This window comes from Heliconius melpomene, chromosome 6, assembly GCF_056956725.1.
Source record: "Heliconius melpomene rosina isolate 202511_hmr_F chromosome 6, ASM5695672v1, whole genome shotgun sequence".
NCBI classification, from domain to species: Eukaryota; Metazoa; Arthropoda; class Insecta; order Lepidoptera; family Nymphalidae; genus Heliconius; species Heliconius melpomene.
The window spans coordinates 12,757,274-12,771,685 of NC_140394.1; the positions used below are offsets into that span (position 1 = coordinate 12,757,274).

At 33.5% G+C, this 14,412-nt stretch overlaps 1 protein-coding gene across 1 annotated transcript in view; it reads right to left on the reverse strand.

Moving 5' to 3' along the window:
* Window positions 1-14,412, reverse strand: part of PAPLA1 (Phosphatidic Acid Phospholipase A1) — a 60,899-nt gene that overhangs the window by 19,716 nt on the left and 26,771 nt on the right. The window lies entirely within an intron of this gene.

Below are 14,412 nucleotides of genomic sequence, written 5' to 3' on the forward strand. Positions count from 1 at the left end.
TGGACTCCACTATGATATAGTGATTGGATTCCAATTCTATATACGATAGTCGTGGATTCGCATCCCGTATGTCATAGTGGGAACGACTCTACTATACTTAGCTTATTTACCTAGCGGGGTAATCAGTGAGAACGGAGAGCCAAACGCTACGGTCCCTTCATATCTCTCTCACTTCGTTCACTGCCATCTACCTCTTTACACAGGCTCTCTGCTCTCCGCATAATTCAAACTAATATCGACAAAGAAACGGCAAACGACGAGGTTAGTTATAGTGCAGGGGCACACGATTGCGACTGTAAACGCGGATGTGGGTTATAATAATTTATTCCCCCGAGTGGGAATCGAACTCATAACCATTACATTTACAACTTTCATATATCTACGGAAAAAAACCTAGATTACATCAATAATTGCATCTAACAAGGTAACTTTGTCACTTTAAGATTTCAAATCACCTCACTCAAATCACCTCACTTTCAAATCACTCGGTCACGGGCGTCTTGTGTTGAAGGTTAATAGTTTTATCTTTTTATGTTTGCAAATAACATGGAGGGCGGAGGGAACCTACACTTAACCTAACCTTAAGACACTACGTTCCCCAACTTTCGAGACATTGCTTATTAATTTTCTGTCACAAATAGGTGTCGAACCTATAGGTGTCGCGTTTAGTCAGACGCCGTGCCGCTGCGACAAGATGGCCTTAACTGCTTTTTCCCGTTTTATACGGAGGTTGTTGATTTCACAGTTTAGCTCAGAGTTTTATTATGAGTAATCACACAAATAAGAAATGTAAATTTTTTTTATATATATAATTTACAAATATAAAAAAAAATTAAATGTTATTTTAACATCCATCCAAAATACAATGATTATTACATATATTAATCCCATTAAAAAAATAAATAAGAAAGGTGAGCCAAGTCAAATGTTTAGAAATGCCTCGTCCTCGATTTCACGTACAAAAGAATATTAAATATATATGTACCTATGTACACACGGGATAACATTTAAGCTCAAAACTTCGTACGTTTCGTTTTGTATGCCATGTCATCATAAACTCATGACACATTACTTATTTTAATTTAAACGTGGGGGCGAAGTCGCATGTAAAAGCTAGCACTAAGTAAAACAAAACTGAAATATTTGTTTTGCTGGTTTCAATTGTAAATTTGTTTTTGTTTTAGATAACTATAATAATTGACGTTAATCGTTTCAATGTAACCACAGTGTACGTAACCCACGTACATGCGGTCACAGATATCTCTCTCATTAACATTACCAGGCGGACGAAGCCGCGAGTAAATAATAGTATAAAGTTAAGTTTTTAAATGACATACATATGCGCATGATTCTTACACACGCGACTTCTCGTATAAGGTTATTCTCAATTTTACTGCAATACTGGATCAAGTTGATCTTGTAGCATTCAGAAGGCAAAGGCGGGGACATATTCACTTTAACTTTTAATATATAAATTTAAAACATAATTGTCGTCTCCCTCCTTCAACTTTCTTTGCGTGGACTTAAAAAACGTAAAATTAAAAATCCCTCTTTTTACCTTTTATGATTTTTAAAGATTTTTTTTCTGACTCTACTTTTTTGATAACTCACACAAATGGAAAGCTCAACTCAAACCTCGCGAAATGTATCTTTTAATAGATTTTTCATTGTTTTCATATTTATATGGTATCTATATACAAACAAGAGGTCTAAGGAACCCTTTGTGAAATACGTAAGTCACTTTACAAGACAGTATATATTACCAAACAATCACATGTAGGTAACGCTCTGGTAACGAGGCAAAGAGCGGCGTAGAGTTCTGCCACTTAACACGCAATGCCTCCTGAATTCGGAGAAAACTGGAGAACGGAAGTGTCTTAATGGGAATGACGAGTATCTTACCACTAAGTTTCTGCTATATGTGAAATAGAGCGCAACCTTTAAAAAAAAATATTACATTTTTTTAACCTATTTCTTGGCTACAATATAATTATTATTTATTTCTCCGTTCTCTTAAAATTTTCTCCTCTTAAGAAGGCAACGACAATATAACACTAAAAGGAAGTACCAAGTTCTTAGAACTGGCACATTAACACATTATAATCACGAATCGTATACCATTGTGTTCACTGATGTCATCCACCATAAATCTATGTAATTACTTATAAAACTTTAGCTTTGACCTTCTATTTAAAGGAGTTAAATAAAAATTGCATTAGGAGGTTGTAAGTTCGAATCCAGACAAATGATGAAACGTTTACAATTTTACCTTTCCTACTTAAACAGGCAGCGTGGTGTATCGCCACAGCATCTAACGCTATATATATCTATACTAATATAATAAAGCGGAACAGTTTGTTTGTTTGTTTGTTTGTTTGAACGCTAAGATCTCTGGATCTACTGGATCGATTTACTTTGTTTTTGTTTTGTATGAAAGCTGCATTCTTCAGAAGTCCTATAGGCTATATAATATTACATTACACATATATACTAATAAATTAAAATACTTTCTAATTTGACATGCAATTTATTCTGCCATGTTAATAACAACCGTCGTCGCTACGCGACCGCGTTCGTTACCGCGTCATTTTGATATTCATCCTTATGAAAATAAATATAATATTCACTTTTAGCATTTCATCTAGATTGAAATTATATTTCTATAGAAATTATATTCTTATATTTCAAGCAGGCGTAGCCGCGTCCGGGTCCGCTAGTATATATATATATGTAGAAGCATCAGAAGGGGCCTCAAAGCGGTCTTGGCAGTCTCTATTCATTTGTGGGCGTTGTAGCAACAGAGATGTTTAAATAAAAGTCACACTTATATTCTACAATGTCTTATTACTTGTTTACATAACAGTTTTACAATAAATCTCACAAGATTAACAAAGTTACAATAGATTAGGAGCCAATAGGTTAATTGGTGAACATCTCACGCCATAGCTGTCAACCAATGACGTCTGCTATTATTCGTGGCTACACCTACTACCCTATTCGGGGTTACCCGCTCCATTTTAAATATTCTTCTAATATAATCCATTACATAAATCATTTAAAATCGAAATGTAATAATTGCGAGATTATAATTAAAACTAATACATAGCAACGCGCCGTCATATATATATATATATATATATATATATCTAAATTATATATCTATATTTAAAAATTATATACGACATTATCTTTAAGGCAAACATTCCTTTTCAAGTAAACTTTTAGCTCAACATATAATTATCCTACATATATTTAATATGTTAAGGTTCTACTAGCCGAGTGGTTATTTAAAAGATAAAATAAATCAGCTTCACGTTGAATTCCACACACAGAAGGGTAAGCAGAGGTAACCTAGTGTTAAGACACTCCGCTCCCCTCTTTCTGCCGAATTCTGGAGGCATTGTGTGTTGAGTGCAGAAATATAAACGTAAATAAATATTTCACTTCCTCGAGTGCGGATTGAATCCACAACCGCCGTGCAGTAACACACGTGTGCCGCTGCGCTACCACGGCAAAAAGAGAATGGAATATTACAAATTAGTATTTCTACGCTTTGAAGACAAGGCCTGGTGGTTAGTTCCACCACTCAACACGCACTATCTCAAATTCGGACCTAACACGGAGAGTTTCATGACATTAGTTTCTAAATGTCTAATTACGACAATAAAGGAACAGTATGTTTCACACACTATACAAACACTTAGCAAAAATTACATAATAGATAAAAAAAATCAATCATTTAACATTTCTTACAAAAACATGAGGAAATTCGGAACAAAGCACCTATCAAAATCACGTTCAGAATTATCAGTCTACTATCGGAGCACGCATGTATTATGCAAGGATTAAAAATATATGTACTATATTAGCTAACTAGTTGTCAGTAGTCGAAAAGAAGCCAGTGTCTAGACTCTCCATTATCTTTTTTCCACGCAAATTCCGAGACACGCCACCTTTTGAACCGGAGAGATAAAAAAGAACTAAATGTATACATTTGATCGCATATCTTGGGTTCTTTTACTATTCATCTAAGAAAAATTGCACAGTTGTTTTCAGAACTCAACACCACTCAGACAGAAAAAGCCGGGGAAAAAATATATGCGCCCATAACTAACGTGTAGGTACTTTTACTAAAAAAGTATTTAAATTCGCTTATTTTTACAATAAAATATAAAATAATATAGCTTTAGAGTAGTGTTTTCTATAAAAATGTTTTAAACAAGAGGTTATCGTAAAAAATCAATAATAATAAAAGATTTACATTTCAAATACTAGAAAGCGATACTAGGAATAAACCATTACATTTTATAAGGTACGTTACTTATTACTGTTATTTAATAACTAGCTTTCAAATGCGGCTTCATCCGCATGGTTCAATAGGAATAATTAAAAGTTGTATGTGTGATATGACATATTCTAGAGCCCGGTCCCATCGCGAGCGTAGCGGACCCATTAATGACTACGTTAAACTCGCAATCGCGAGAGTAACCTGCATACTTGTATTTCCACTTTCTCTCTTCTTTTTCTCATTTCTCTTTCGCTGTAGAAATTCAGCTTTCAGTTGGGTAATGCTTAGGGGGAACGTTTCCACCAACAAAGAGTATTGCATTTAGTAATTACTTCATCAGGTTGATAAAATCACTTTATATTACTTGTTAATAATCTATGAAATAATTTTCGTGATTGTGCGTGACAAACAAACTTATAGATGAAATAAAATGTTATTTCTCGATTATTTATATAAAATAAAGATTTTCTTACGTACGTTTGGAACCCACGGCAGTTTTAAATAAGACACGTGACAACGTCACGTGTGCATTCATAATAATAAATACAATATAAAAAAACCCATATTTACACCTAATAAAAATTTAACTAATGCTGTCTGTACATAGGAGATGTATATAGGTACCAATATAATAAAACTAGAATTTTATTATAATATAATAAAATAATATTATATTTAATAAAATAATATTATATTTAATAAAATAATATTATATTTAATAAAATAATATTTTTTAAGATTTTTATCGATATGTGTCTGCCGGTTTATTAAGGCCTTTCATAAGTACCCAGACTGCCAGCTAAGTCTGAAAGGTCCCCACTTTCAAGTTAAAAAGTATGCCCACATTCTTAACTACATATTAGACTATTCATCCCCAAAATTTCGGCTTTGCTAAAAAGACGCAGGTCTGGGGCTCCTGGGATCTCAGTCTACAACGGTTAACACACTTTAATTTCAACGCACCGTTCAAGTTTCGAGACATTACGTTTTGAGCGGCGGAACCCAATGCCACGCTTCGCTTCGCTTCGTCTTTGAAACATCCTCGAATGGGAATCGAACCCACAACCGACGCTGTACCGCTGCGTAACGACTGTCACCACAAAAACAGTAATAGTAATTATGTACATTTAACTATGAATTATAGTTTTTATTACATCACATAATATTTTATAGTAAAAAGTATTTCCTCAAACTCTTTTATTACATCATTTTCTGAAGAGACATTGATAGCTGTCGAGTCACAATGGAATAGAGTCGGACCGCGGTGATTATGGGTTCAAAAATTTGAATATACAATCCAAATAATTATTAAAAAAATCTATATGGCAGCGATGTTTGGCAGGGCGATGATTAAATAAATTTAAATAAATATTTGCTCGTCGAATCGAACCAACAAACACCAAATTTGACAGTCACACTTTGTGCCCCTGCGCCACTATAACAAGAAAAAGAAAAAAAAATAACAAACCAAAAGATAAATCACCAAAATGAAATAGATAAAAAAAAATCTTTACAAAGTATATATGTATTTACATAGGTAAGTACCACCACCACCACCGCCACCACGCTGGACTACCGCGATTCTTGAATGCAAATTAATTGGAAGCAATACAAAACTCGATTTAGATAGTGTCATGTTGTATGGAGCAATTTAATAAACGATGCCTAATAAAAAAAGGAATAGTAAATTCTTTATAGAAGTCATATAGAATGGGCTCGGAGCTATAAATAGTATGAGCATGAGCCTATCCTATACCTAATGGTTTATCAGTAACCTATGAAGAGTGGTGTTAGTGGGGAACAGGAGGTTCCCTCTGCCTACCCTGGTGCCTACTCTACATATAACTGCAGTTTTATGATGATACAATTATTAGAAGTGGTTAAAATTCAGATGAATGAATTTTGGATAATGTAAGGGAGAAATAAATAAATATTTTCCAAAATTCTTACGGGAAAGGCAACTAATAGAGCAGAGCGAGCCAACTAATATATTAGCTTGTATATAATATACGTAAATATGAAATTATTTTTTTTTCAAACTAGACCGACCCGAATCATTATCTCTCTTACACAATAAAGTAAAACACACACTGACTCAGTGATGCAACACAAGGAGTGCTGAGGTTACGCCTTAAGCTAATATACTTGTAGGATAGGCCTCATAGGCCTAGTTAACTTAATATGAGGTCGTCGTAGTGCAGGGGCACAAGCGTGCGACCGTAGACGCCACGGTTGTGAGGTCGATTCCCAATATATTCTAATATTGGGTATAACATGTATGTAGGTGGAATATACGTTCATAAATTTTACAAGTGTTACTAAAGGGGTTGAAATTTAAATAAATAAACTACGGAGAATTAAAATAAAACTTATATACTCAGTAAATGCATAAAACTAAAGAAATTCATACTATATCAGGCGGTCGTGCCGCAAGGGCACGCGACGGTTGTGGGTTCGATTCCTACTCGGGCAAATGAAACTATGTAATATTTTCCTTTCCTCACTAGAGTAATGAAGCAAAAGCCCTGTACTGAGTTCCGCCACTCAACACGCAATGCCTCAAGAATTCGGCAGAAAATGGGGAACGGGGTGTCTTAATAATATTAATTTAATTTCGCTTTCTAAGTCCAGTACTTTCGTTTGTGCGTTGTCCGTCATACACTCACCAACGGAAAAGCTTTAAATATAGATAATTCTTCACTACCGAGGTGTACTTCGAATCATACTATTAACTTCTAGAAAAAAACCATGAATGAAAATTACCATGAATCACTACAAAAACAAAAAAATAGAACGGAAAAAGATAAAATAAGATAAAAGATAGCTAAAATGGCATAAAGCCATTTCACACAATTTCGACACACAATTTCGACCATCGCTCAAAAACACCTGCGCGCGCGCCGACTGTCAGTCTACTGTACACCGCCATAGCGCGCGAACGAATTAAACAAGAATAAATAAGTAATATAAAAATGAGATAAATATATTGTAAGTTAATAAAATATTAAAATACAAATATTATATATATTTTAATAATAATTTAAGTGTAAAAGTGTTTACAAAAGTGTTGTGCGTGAAGTGTTAATGAACTTTTATTTGTTTAAAAAATGTATGTATTTTTTTTTAGATTTTTAAAATAACTATAAATATATTTTACATTATTATAAAGAATTATTTATTGAAATTATTGAAGAACTTAATGTATTATGTTATTTACTAAAAAATAAACTTAAAATTACTTCAAAATCTGACGAATATAAAAATAGACATAAACTAAATTAATTTAAACTAAATATTATAATTTTATTCTATGTTTTTAAAAATAATACCTATATAAAGTATTGTAAAATATACAAAATTAATTGTAAAAGCTTCGCAAACTTTATTAATAATATTTCAAGTATCTTATAAAACAAAACAATAACACTTTTAGTAAACTATTTTATATATGTGCAGATTACAATTTTTTAAATGTAGCAAAGTAGAGAGAACCTAGTGTGTATACACTCCGTTTCAAATTTAACGTCTCACTTCACTTTGGCTATTAAGACTAAGTAACTCCGGGGAATAAATTATTAATATTTATAACAATAGAATCCTTACGGGTTAAGCCCGAATATTTATTAATAAACTTTTGCAATTAACCCTTTAATAAGATATATGGGACACCCATTGCTTTTTGACTGGAGAAGTCGTTGCTAAGCTTAACACTGAGATCAGTTTAGTATGACTATAGCAATTGTCATGGTATTAAATACCATAACAATTGGGAACAACAACAACATTTGGAAAGGAAATTAGTGTCTTAACACTAGGTTCCCTTCTATATGCGGGATAAAACTTAAAAAGAACTAAATAAGTAAACAAACAAAGTTATAAAAAAAAACATTAAAAATGGATAAAATTTCTTTATAATATGTAAATGGCAGTGACCGGTTGGCGTGTAATGATGTAATTTGTAACTGGTTCTATATACATACATATGTACTTACATATGTACATAGAAAATGTAAACATCTTATTTTATAATCACGTATCTTATATATAGAAGACATTGCTTATTGAGTCGCGGAACTCAACGCCGTGCTGTAATTTACCGAAATTAAAATAATTAACAGCCCTTTGTACCACTAAGACTATTAATTATTTTCACTTGATCGAATCCACAACCATCGAGTTTACCGTCAACAAAGAGTTGTGATAAAAAAAATAATTCATATTTGTACTACTATTATAAACCGGAAGACCACGAGGGCGAAGCCGTGGTCGAAAGCTTGTAATACCTATATTAAAATATCAAACATTACTAAGTGACTGACAGACCACGCAAAGACTTAACCACTGCACTTAGAAACGTTGAAATATGACAGGTAAGTAGGTTAGGGAGTGTAGGGGAACACTGAGACAGGATTTCTGGAAATACCTACGAAAATTGGAAATTATGACATTTTCCATTATAAAACTTAAACACAAATAAAGTCGCGGGCCACTACTAGTGCTACTATATATTTACATATATACAGGCCAAGGTCTTAATTTGTACATACAAAATAAAATTACATAGCGCGTGTTTATTTTAAGATTACGTAAAATCTACTGGTCTCTAATTGATATAAGGTATTTGTATAGCAGAATTGGCTAATTACTTTAGGAGTTCGATTTGCACGATACAATTTAATTTTCGAAATCATGAACGAAATGTATACCGATAGATATATTTTTTCTAAGACAAGCCGGCAATTGTAAGCGCGACGTTTGTAGGTTCGATTCTCACAAGGAAATAAATTATTTAATATTTCCTTGTTCTGGCAATAAAGCAAAAAGCAGTGTTGAATCCGCCACTCAACACGCAGAAAATGCCTGAGAATTTAGTGAGAAGGACGGACTTAGGAAAGTTATCTTAATGAGAACGGAGTGTTTTAACAGTAGGTTCCCAGATTCTGCTATGTGCGGAATAAAGCATGAAGCTAGAAAAAACAAATCAAAGATAAACAAAACAAACCGAGAAAATAATCTTTTGCGCTAAGTGTCGTAACCTCCATAACATCCTTACTGTAAGGGTTAGGGGCAAAAAAAATGGTGTGTCGCCATTAGGGATAAAAAGCAATACAATCATGGTAAAAACGATTCATTAGAAGCCAGTGCAGTTTTGCCATGCTGACCCACCCTGCTAGACCCTTACAAATTGAGGCGCAGTGGTACAACGTCTGATCGTGAAGACGAGTACTGTGAGTTCGATTCACATTCGGAGTAGCTATTTTTTTTTATACCGGAGAATGCGTAAAATTAGAAAAGAAAGATTTTCATTGCTCTAACCTGGCAGGAAGCGCCGTTGACTTCCGCCACCCCGGAAGCGGTAGGAAAGCTAACAATAAGATCGACTTCTTATTAGATCCTTTCTATGAAGACAAATAAAACTTACTAATAATTAAAGTAATATTAGTCGTCTTTCCCGTAATAATTTCAACAATATCTTTAACTTTAAACAAATCTGTTCGTGTTAAACCTTAACTTCTTTAAGTTTTTCATTGATTTTTTCCTTTATTAAAATATCTGGGGAGAAGCACCCTCTATTTCTACGCCCATGCCTATATGTTAAATTTCAACGTTTCTATGTCCAGTAGTACCAATTACCATTTAATAAAGGAAGAATTTTATAATTAATACATATTTAGATTTCGAAATCTAAACACTTCTTGTCGCTTTGTAAACAAACATGAAAATTCAAGTGACGTTTGGTGACGCATCACTACTCTCTTCACTCAGCATTTAAGTATAGGTGTAAATATAACTTTTAAAGGAAAAAAAAACACATATTTTCTTCCAAAAACCGTCGAAAGTTTAACGATCCCGGAAAAGTGGTTACCTTGAAAATACATAAGTATGCGTGTTATGTTGTTTAAGACGATCGCGCGGACGGAATTCTGAGATCCTCTCCGATAGTGGGCTGTTTCAACGGACAAAATTTCTTACGATTATACAGTAGGTACTAGCGACCCCTAAGTCCAAATATAAATGCGTTCAGTAGTTTTTGTGTGAAACTTGAACATATAATATCATATAAATATATTATTATTGTAGAATTAATAGGATAAAAAACGTCATGAAAATAACTCCTACTGAGTGAGAATCGACCCCCAACTGTCGCGTTAACTGGCAGAAGCTGGATCACGCCGACCCCTAAATTTCGTTCTTTAAGTAAAAATACTAGTACTAGTAACTACTTAGTAGTTTCGAAAATTCGGCGAGCGTGGAGAACGGAGTATCTTAACATTATGTTTTTTTGCCGACCCTTGCTATGTACGGAATAGAGCGTAAAACTAAATAAGATTATTATAGAACTTGAAACTTACGCTCGATGGCCATCTTCTAACCACTGTGCACTCGGGCGGTTGAGATAAACAAAGGCCTAAGTAAAGATTGGCAATAAACAATTTGGTTGGTATGCTCGAAACCTGTCTTTTGACCCGAATGAAAGAATACTCATGTTGCAAGAGATACACACACCTTTTAATGTAAATGGTAAAAAAAACTTATGTAACCGACTTATAAGGCATGGTGTTCTTATGGCATTAACTTCATTTTTTTTAAGCCTCAAAATCCCACAAGACTCATAAGGAGAGAGACACTTCGATCTCCTTTTTTCGCGCAAATTTGAGACTGCGCGATAAATGGCGGAATTCAACACCGTATTTTATTTTACAAGAGCAAGGAAATATGCGGATATATATATAAAAAATATATATATTATATATAAAATTTCGTATGCTCTTGTCCCCATAGGTTCCCTGCTGCGAGAAAGATTTCGTATTTTTATAAAAAAAAAAACAGAACTCTTATATAACTTTGTAATTCATATATCTGTCCGTCAGTTCGATCATTTCTCAAGACCAAAACCATAACAAATCTAAACTCGCTCGTTCATTGTATATACGCGTAAAATTTGGGCAAACACGACCTTGTCAATTTTCATAAGTTGTAGGTACTTCCCGTTGACGCACAATCATAATAATTGGTTCGTAACCCTCTGCGAGCGATTCCGACTCGCACTTGACCGCTTTTTTTAGTCCACCCGAGCGACAACTCTTGTAAATATATTATGACGTAAGATATTCGAAATGTATTAAAGGGCTGATGACTCAACCATCATTACAGCGGAATGCAGTTCCTTTGGTATCATCAATTTATTTTTTATACGTTTAACGGTCACAGGTTCGATAAAAATGAGCATGTAATATAATTATCAACGCATTTACATAATATTAAAATAAAATCACTTCCTATCGATGTAGGTTTAAATCTATGCAACATATTTCAATGCGGTTTTCAATATAAATAGACATTGATTCATGAGGAAAGCTTTTAGAGTGGGAATTGAACCCCCAACCAGTCGGGTTATCAAACTCTTCGGCTTTATAATATTAGTACATATTGTATAGAAGAAAAATTTCCAAGCAACAAATAGACTTATTTGTTTGGAATTTTTTTATTACGGAAACGCAATATGTTTATAATCCTAATGCATATGGATATAACTTTTTAATATTATAAATTTATTATCTACTCTTGTAATATTATTATGGCATTTATACATATATTTATTTTAATCGCTTGATGCTGGTTCAATAACTATACTTCTTTTTTTCTGGTCTAAGAAAACTTGGTAAATCCCTTTGCTGTCAGTAAATAGACAACTAATAGAAAACTAAGCCATCATAGCGTAGTAGGACAGCGTAAGATTTAAAACGAGATGTTTGTGAGTTCGATCACCATTCGGGGGAATGACAAGCGCGGCGTTAAGTACCGCCATTTAAGATACAAAATTTCGAAAAAAATGGCGGGAAATGAGGAACACAGGGTAAAGACACTATACTCCCTCTGCCTACCCAAAAATATTACTTAATACACCTAACATTCAACGACAATAACAGACCTAGTCTGATAGCAGCTTTTAAAAGTTTCTAGTATAAGTAGTAGTCGTAGTAATTTCTTGTTAACACACTATGTCTGTGCTAACAATGCAATCAATTAAACTCAACACAAACAAATATTGTGAAAGCTTTGCAAGTCCTAATTGCATTACAAGCATACTTGTATACGTACCTACATTACACAATCTATTTTACAATTCCTTACATATTCAGTACAAATTAAAAGGACATACGGTAGTGGTCGTGAATTAAAATCTCACTAAGATATTTTAGGGTTCCGTATATTAAAACAAAAGTAGCTGCTGTACGTCTGTCCGTCCGTCTGTTAAAACTATTTATTTCAAGATCGTGTTAAAGTATCAAGTTGAAATAAATATGTAATATCCAAATCTCTTGGAGCCAAAATGCGGCATTTTGTTTGAAATTCGCGACAAAAGCACAACCTATAGGGTATTTATTTGTATTTACGTTGACCTACAATTATGAAATTTGATACGAAGTGAGGAATTACATACAAATACAAACAAAGAAAAAAACGAAATAACGGCTGTTTGTAGGTATTTATATTATAGAAAAAAAAAATTACAAGCTTTTATTATTTTAATACAAAATGAGTATATACGCTCGCAAACTTAAGTTTAACAAATATATTGTTTTGGGTTCTATTACATTAGATAAGTCCTTTATAAAGGACTTCAATAACATGTTTTCCCATATGTCTTCCATGTACGGACACCGGTCTTTTACGATTTTATTATAAGTATAGATTATTATGGAATGATTTACAGCTAGTTCTTATAAGGTCATATATCAATGTTAAAGTAATATTTACAAACGTTTACTACAATAGTGTAAAACTTGTAGCTACAGTTGAAGCCCTTGAATGGTACCGTTTAGGCTATTTCATATAGACATTCATAAGTAATAATCATATCAATATCTTAATATAAATCAAATTAAATTAAATCAGCTTCACGCTGTATCCCGCACACAGCAGGCAGAGGGAATCTAGTGTTTAGACACTCCGTTTCCCACTTTCTGCCAAATTATATTTTAATATAATTGAGTTGAGTACTGCCGTTCAAGAGACAATGCCTCCAGAGTCAGGCGAAAAGTGGAAAATGGAAGTGTCTGAATTGGAATGGAGTATCTTAACAAAAGGTTCCCAGGTTCCCTCTGTTTACCCTGTTAAGTGTGCGATACACCTTGAAGCTAAAACAAACAAACTACCTATGTTGTTCAAGTCCCATTCAGAAAAATATATCATAAGTCCCACATCTTAAAAACTACGTGTAGGGTACCACTAAGAGATGATTTCTCGATTTTTGTACGGGACCGGGAAAAAATAGGATTTTCCATTTTACGTCTGAATGTCCAGTCAGGTGAATATTGGATGTTTTCCTTAAAGAATATTTTAATACAATTTGAATACATTATTCTTAGCCTTATCCTAGTATAATGTAAAATGGTATTTTGATCCAAAACTAAATTTATCGACTTTTATAAGGAAAACAGAAGCCACGGTATCGTGGTGGGATAGCGCCTGACTATAAAAGCGGTGGTTGTTGGTGCAATCCCCACTTGCAGAAACGAATCACTTTTATTCCACCGCTCTGGTACGACAAAACGCGGCGTTGAGTTTCGCCATTTAAAAAGCAATATCTCGGCTTCGGGCGGAAATCAGAGTGTACTCACCTAGATTCTCTCCGTATATCTTTCAATATATGGGATAAAGGGTGAATCGAAAAAATATAAACAAGGTACTTACGTACCAAGTGACCAAGACTGTATTTAAGTACCAAGTCCCAGGAATTGATGAGGAATAACAGATTGATCACTCAGAATTTCTTCTATTCTCTCCACTTGTTTAAAAAAATATAAATATCCGTATATAAAAAACAGGACAACGCAAGGAATGACAAAGCAATTGAACTCGATACGAATATAATTTGTACGAGAATGTGTTCATTTAAAACCGGTTATTTACAATACAATATTGCTAACAACACGATGTAAATTATAAGCAGCAGTTATATTATATTTTATATCGTTTTATATATAAGTTTTACACGCGGCTACGCGCGTTTGTTTAAATGAAAATAATTTGTTTTTCAGTTTTTGTATTTTCTGATGTATGTCTCATTTAATTATGTAACATGAAACCGCCTTAATGCCGTATTTTATTTATTGGGT